This window comes from Oreochromis niloticus, unplaced genomic scaffold, assembly GCF_001858045.2.
Source record: "Oreochromis niloticus isolate F11D_XX unplaced genomic scaffold, O_niloticus_UMD_NMBU tig00007353_pilon, whole genome shotgun sequence".
Classification (NCBI taxonomy): Eukaryota; Metazoa; Chordata; class Actinopteri; order Cichliformes; family Cichlidae; genus Oreochromis; species Oreochromis niloticus.
The window spans coordinates 68,118-75,815 of record NW_020328510.1 but is presented as its reverse complement, the minus strand read 5'-3'; the positions used below and the strand labels follow the sequence as shown (position 1 = coordinate 75,815).

Sequence of the window (7,698 nt, the reverse complement as noted above, 5' to 3'; positions counted from 1 at the left end):
TTCAGGTCTTGGACCTGTTCCTGGGCTCCTGCACTCTGATATCCATCTCACCCGCTTGTAAGCATCCATCACAGCAGGCGTGGGAAACCTGGAGGTTCCCTCCGGATTTCACAACGCTTTCTTCCACTCTCCTTGTGTTTCAGGTCTTGGACCTGTTCCTGGGCTCCTGCACTCTGATATCCATCTCACCCGCTTGTAAGTATCCATCACAGCCGGCGTGGAAACCTGGAGGTTCCCTCCAGATTTCATGACACTTTCATCACCAGTGGACTTAGAGCTCGCTGGAGGAAGACCTCTGCATGTTATCTTTGCTTTCATTTTAAAATAAATAAACATGAAATAAAACAATATACCTTTTCCATTTGGTTATTCCATGTTAATCCATATAAAGTGGCAAACAGAGTGAAGTGTAAATGAAACAGGACACATTGTTTATAAACATTTATGCCCTACTCATTATTGTGATGATAATACAAACTCAACTTATGAAATGTTAAATATGAAAGCTGCTCATACTACATTTAATAGAACCAACAAGTTTTTACCCCTCAGTCCTAAAAGGCTGATAATGGTGGCATAGACAAACAAGTTTGTGAATGAGGTGATGTAGGAATTGATACCGTGTTTATCTATTAACAATTTCAGGTGATTTTAAATTTCAGTAATCTCAAACGACCTCAAGGTCAATGTAACAGGTTAAGTTTTCTTAAAATGATGAAAGGCTCGTGTTCAAGCTGATACTTAAATTGTATTTCTTTAGAAATCAGTTTTGGTTCTGTGAGGGGAAACACAATGAGGAAAAAATGCACAAAGAACAGCATGAAACAAAAAACAAAATACAACAAGAAAATCTCAAAAACATGAGAAATACGAAGAGGAAACAAGAACTAGATGCATGTGGAAAAAAATTATAACAAAACAAAAGCAACATTTAAAAAGACCCAAACGAAAACAAATTAACAAGAGAATAACATGAGAACACAGGGATTGGACAAGGCAGAAAATAAGAAAAAGGTGAACAAATGAGATAAAACAACATTTAAACACCAAGAAAATTAAAGATGACAAATTTTAATGACATGGATGAAAGCAGGAGAAAATAAAGATTTGGCAATGAGTGGGTGGAAACAAGGGAAATTACAAACTGGGAGTCTTCATCCTTCCTGCCACTCAAAACCTGTCATTGTACCAGAAAAGGAACGGCACACGTCATCCTTTGTCATGCAGCCACTTTTAAAGTTACTTTAATTTTCAAACTGATGCTGTGTGTATCATCACATTCACAAGTTATCACATTCACAAACTTGAGTGCCGAGATTGTGAATGTGATAACTTGTGAATGAGTTGATGTATGGTGTCGAACTTGATGCTGTGGGTGTGTCTACTAAAAATTTTCCACAAATTCAAATCACAGTTACTTTGACTTCAAGATCAAGGTCAGAGGTCAAGTTTTCTCATAATCTTGTGAATGCACCACATAATACCTTCTGTCATCGATTACATCTGCATACAGTATCAGTGTTCTTTGGCTAGCTGATCACATTAAATCATCACATGTGACATCTGCATTACATTACATACCTCCATCGTGTCTGCATAATAGTGAAAGGCAATGAAAACTCTGGGCTGCTGGGCTTTTTTTCATAATCACTTTAATATATGCAACAACGATTAAACATCTGTATTGTTGCTCATTCTATTTAATGATATATAACACATTAGAGGTCAAATAGTTTGTCAGCTAATCAGTACATTAACAAAAACTCTTCACATTATCTTCTTAAACTTTCTGTGTGACTGGATTTTGTATTTTTTAATATTTTATAGAAGAAACAACAACAAATAATCATTAGATAAATCACTAATGCCAATAAATGTTTCAACAATACAGTGTTCAGACCAAAGTTTTGCCTTTGTATCTTTCACAAATACAGTTACAGCCAATAACTGACATTTTCTTTTGTTGTTGTTTCTACATTAAAGCAAAGGTAAATCTTTCAGCTGCAGGTCTGTACAAGCAGCAGTAAGTTTGTACTGCACACAGGCTTTTACTGCCAAGCATGATGGGTTGTTTTTTTTTTTTTTACCTGTTCTTAAAATATTTGAAATATTGTATTTGCATCACTTTGCATCTTTGACTTTCTATTTACTCTGCATAAAATCTAAATTTGTATAAATTTAATCTGGAAAGTAGACCATTGGATTGTATATAAAAGTGAGCATTGTGGCCAGTGGCATTACTGTTTTGTGTTTTTGAAACTAGTCATGAAAAGCATGGGAGGATCTGTCTGAGAAACTCAATGCTGAAGAAAGAAACCACATCCAAAGGCAGGCCCTGCTTTACTATTTTATCCTCAATGAAACTACAATTTAGAAAATAAAGATTGTACTATATTAAAAAAAATACTCTGAAGCCGTGAATCTGGTAAAAAGTGTTCACTGAGGTTAAAGATCTGCAAATAGGCTTGTAGACTTATATTTTCACCCCCTGCTGGCCATTAAAAGAATGCAGGTTTGAGACTGTTTCACTTTTTCAGGCTATGTCACTGAATCCAGTCTGTGATTGCAGCCCTAAGCCACTCCCACACAAACACTGCCTGCATCGATATCATATAATGGAGATATTTTTTTATTGTAGAAATCTCCATAAATAGTTGTGCGTTGAAGAGTAAACTCCTGGCTGAATTTTACAGCAGATTATTTCATTCTCATTCAAATTCTTCTTAGACATCAGGCAGAAGGATATGTGGAAATTCTTTTCGGAGCACAGGAAGCGATAAAGCAAATGAAATGTGAAATGCTGCAGCTCACCATGACACTGAACCTCCTCAACACCCTCATCACGCATGAAAAATGGCCTCGCTGAGCTGTTTTTCTGACTCCACCTTATGTAATCCTTCACATTTCACAAATATATTAAATTAAATTTGCTAAAGAAAGTTGCCAAAGTGGGGAAATGCCTATAGCAACAATAATTTGCAGTTAAAACAGGATCCAATCAAATTTGACATAGTAAAGTTAATAAACCGATTTAGAGTGTTAGAAATTTGAAATGCAAAATGGTTACATTTCTAGTTATATATTTATCCACAGATTAATGGAACCAATCAGAATTTTAGTTGTATAATTTCCATCCCATTCACAGGTCCATAAATGAAAGTAAATACACAGCTGCGCACTCTTTTGTGCACAGCAACATCTGTAGCTTTCCGTACGACTGTGTGGCGGCCAGGCCTCTGAGCTTGGGCCTGATGTCTCTCATTTATCTTCTAGAGGCGTCAGATTCAGCACTTTGGCTCCAGAGTTATTACTTTCTTTATAAAACAACAGCCAAAGATAACACCCTTGACTCCTTACATATTTTTTCTCTCTGTTTGTTTGTCATCTCCTTTTAAAAACCGATATGTTAAGTTAACCATAAAAACAAGCAAAAGAAGGTTGAATTTTTTTTAAGTAAATCATTTTGTACTGGCATTTGTTTTTTAGAAAATAAAGGGCAGTTTGTAGTATACTACAGTATTTATACATGTTTTTTTATTTGTAATTTTAACATGTTTTTAATTAAAGTTACAGTATATCTTCATAGCATCCAAGTGGCAGTTTCTTCAGCTTTTCTTTCCAGCTCAAATTCAAATTGGATTTTGTGCCATTTCATTTCCAACTTAACAAACAAGAAGTAAAGGGACAAAAATTGCAATTTTTTTAAAGTCAGTGAATGTAAGACTGAACTGAAAAAAAAAGCATGTTGATTTTTACAGATCATATTCTCTGTATTTTTCAGCAGACTTAATTTCTTTGGACATTTCTAAATAAAAAGAGCTGCAGATTGGTGACAAAATAAATTTAAAAAACACTTAACCCCATATAGTGAAAGGATCTGATTGTTCTGTTATGCATTGCTTTTTCTTTGGTTCAAAAAGCTAGAAAATCACAGATGCAGGTATGTTGTGTCTTGGCTGTGTTCTGTGTATCTTTTATAACACTGTGCAGCTCATAACAGATAGAAGAGCTTAGGAATTAAAAAAGGATTTCACCTGAAAACTCACAGAGCTTTTTACTTTGTGTACTGTTTATATGTGCCACTAAAATGCTGCACATGTACTGCTGAAATAATAAAATGTAGATTTGTTTAAACAGGTGAACTTCAATGTGGTTCACCTTCACTGGTGGTGGTCAGAGGGCCCGGTGGCGCCAGTGTCCGGCAGCCTCGCCTCTGTCAGTGCGCCCCAGGGCAGCTGTGGCTACAATGTAGCTTGCCATTGCCAGTGTGTGAATGGGTGAATGACTGAATGTAGTGTAAAGCGCTTTGGGGTCCTTAGGGACTGAGTAAAGCGCTATACAAATGCAGGCCATTTACCATCAGAAAGATGGCAACTGCTTCTTTTAGCATCCAGCGCTACTGAAGAGTAGCGTTCACAAATGTACTAACACTTTCTAAGTATAACATCTTGATGCATGCTCAATCATCCAGGTAAGTAGATCAGTACGTCAGTATGATCAAACAGCATGCAAGATGGCTGATTACAGGAACCACCTGAGATTCAGCCTCAGATGCCGACAAGACAGGATTACTCCTAAAAGTCTGCTAAAAGCTGCTTAATGAACGGGTGAGGCAAACAAGTTTTACCATCGACGTGTTAAAATCTGAAGAGGAGTGGATCCGACAGAGACTTACAATGCTTCTAGATGACAATACTCTTAAAAAGGTGTTTGAATTCACCGAGAAGGATCGTCTAGCACAGCACGAGAAGTCTAAAACCAGGCAACAAAGGAAGTTTGAATTACTTGTTGTACGTCGGAAACCACAGCAAAATACAAAGAGTGTCCTCAGCGGCCAGAAGAGAGAAGGATGCCATACCGAGGATGTGGAGAAGTGGGTGGAGAATTTGTCTAACAGACAGCTCACCCAAACAGAGAAAAACATCCTTGCTAAAGGTTTGAATTTTGCTGTGACGCCAAGACAAATCCCGCTAGTGGAACTGATCACAGCCACAGAAAGAGCAATTTGAAAGAACAACATTGCAGACGTGGAAGCAGAGCAACTACGGACGGACGTTTCGGACGGTCTCAGCAAAGCAAAGCCCCCAGCATCCAACATCACCATGGAGGAGAGGAAGGCACTCACATCACTTAGTAATGACAACAACATTATCGTCCTTCAGGCAGACAAAGGTAGGTGCACAGTTTTGCTAAACCAGCAAGACCATCATGAGAACACTTTGACACTGCTCAGTGACGAAAATACTTATGAGCCCCTAGGACCCAGGAAATGGTTACAGGAAGAGGGTGATAGACTGTCTGAAGTAGCAGGTTAGCCTTCTTAGATTGTGACATTTCCATCAGTAATGGGGGACATCTAAAAGCTGATGTGTACCGTAAACCTACGCATACGGATCAGTATTTACGGTTTGACTATCATCATCCAAAGGAGCGTAAACTGGTTGTCATCAGGACGCTACAACAGAGAGCGAACACCATCCCAACAGACCGCTGTCCCAACAGAGAAGCAGAAGAACATCACATCAAGAAGGCTCTGAGTAAATGTGGTTACTCCAGCTGGACTTTTGTCAAAGCTGGGAAGGCACCTAAAGAAAGCTCCAGCCGATCCAGGAGAGAAGGACAGCTGTCTTCTTGAAAACCTGTAGTGATCCCGTATGCATCAGAAGTATCAGAACATTTGAGACGTATTTTTTATAAACATAGCATCTCTGTGGCTTTTAAACCCCAAATCACACTGCGCCAAAAATTGGTCCACCCCAAGGACCGGGGCCCCAACACAAACAGAGTAATATATTGCACGCTGTTAAGTGCCATGAGGATTGCCGGATTTATACATCGGGGAAACCAAACAACCTCTGGCGAAGCGGATGGCACAACACAGAAGAGCTGCCTCGTCAGGCCAGGACTCCGCAGTCTATTTACACCTACAGGTCAGTGGACATTCTTTTAATGATGAGGATGTACACATCCTGGACAGGGAGGAACGCTGGTTTGAGCGAGGAGTCAAGGAGGCCACTTACGTGAAAAGGAAAAGATCATCTCTGAATCGAGGAGGGGGCCTAAGGGTACATCTTTCGCCATCTTACCATGCTGTGATTGCAGCCATTCCCCAACTCTCTGTGAATGTACTCATGGTCATTGATCAGTGGTCATGAGGATCTGCATACTCATGTTTAAGGAAATGACCTCCCAGCTCATTGTTCGTTCAGTGGTGCTAGTTTCATTCATTATGCAAATGTGCTGTTTATAAGATTGGGGGAACCTGCAGTCAGCTGAGACTGAAGAAGTCACTCGGATGAGTGACGAAACATTTCTCCCACTGAAAACGTTACGTCCAGATGAACAGAATCAACTTTTTGGGATTTCTAAGTATAAGTTCGTTTCAAATGCTGCATTCACTGGATATTCTGTATAGGGAGTTTTGGATAACTGAAATCAAAGTAATCATATAGAGAATTACTTATAGAGAATTTAAGAGAACAAATGTTTCAGGATTTCCTTACCTGGATAAGAAAAAAATATACAAAAACCAATTTGCAGTGTGGCAGTTTGGGCAACAAGGAACAGTTGTCCATTCAAAACGAGTACTCTGCCTTTCAAGACAATGAGCCAGACTTTTCAATTGCAGTTTATTCATTTTTCTAAGTAACAGATCATTTCAAGTGCTGTGTTGACTTGATATTCTGGGCATGGCCTTTACAATATTTGAAACGTTCATGTGACCAGGTACCCCTACTAGAAGCTAAATGTCATTAAACTACTTTTGGAAAGAGGAGCAATCCCAGTTCTAGGTTCATAAGCAAAGCCCTGGTGTGTCTGTACTCAGGACTGCATATGTGCAGCTCTGAAACACCACAGATCATGTGACATGTGTACGTTGCAACCACAGGGGGATTAGCTCAAATGGTAGAGCGCTCGCTTTGCATGCGAGAGGTAGCGGGATCGACGCCCGCATCCTCCAAACGGGTGTTTCACTTTAAACCTCATCATGAAAACATTTAATTTGCAGAGTGAACAAATCCCTTAAATCCCTGTGACTAGCTACCCCTACCAGACCTTACTGTTACTGGGCTTTCATTAGTACGTCACAAGAGTCAGGAATATATCCTTCACAGAAAACAGCAATGTAATCTTTAGCCATCATCAATGGGCAATTGATATAGTCTGACAAATAATAACTCATATGTCTTCATATATTTTCAGTGGCACACGTCATTGCATTGTGATCTTGCTACCGCAGGAGACACAGGGGGATTAGCTCTTTAAAGTTTGTATAATAAATAAATAAACTTTATTTACTTTGAATACACTCTAAGTTTTATGTGTATGAGGTAGTTGGTTACTCGTGATGGCCAAATTAAGTTTTCTGAAACACTGAAGCTTGTATAGAAAAAGGGTTCATTACTCAAAGCTTTTTAGCACCGTCGTTTTTGGTGCCATCTGGTTTCCAATAATATCACGAGCCGCTTGACTCTACAAAATAAAATGAACTGCTTCATTATGATTGTCCGCTCAGTTGACAGCCACTGTTTAATGTCATTTGAGAGTTCTGTGATGTTGGGCTACCATTGTATGCTTGAACATGTACAGTAAAAAGACAATGTCTGTTTGGGTAGGTGATGAGAAGGATTTCACTGTGCAAACTTGTATGTTTTTGTGACGATGCCTAAAAGAAAAGTCTTTTGGAGGATGCGGGCA

The 7,698-nt window shown here is 39.0% G+C and overlaps 1 non-coding gene across 1 annotated transcript; it reads left to right on the top strand.

Annotated features, from left to right (window-relative positions):
- The first annotated feature begins 6,888 nt into the window (after positions 1 to 6,888).
- On the top strand, positions 6,889 to 6,961 carry trnaa-ugc (transfer RNA alanine (anticodon UGC)). Its single transcript has one exon. It is a non-coding gene; the product is annotated as a tRNA-Ala (tRNA).
- The last annotated feature ends 737 nt before the right edge of the window (positions 6,962 to 7,698 follow it).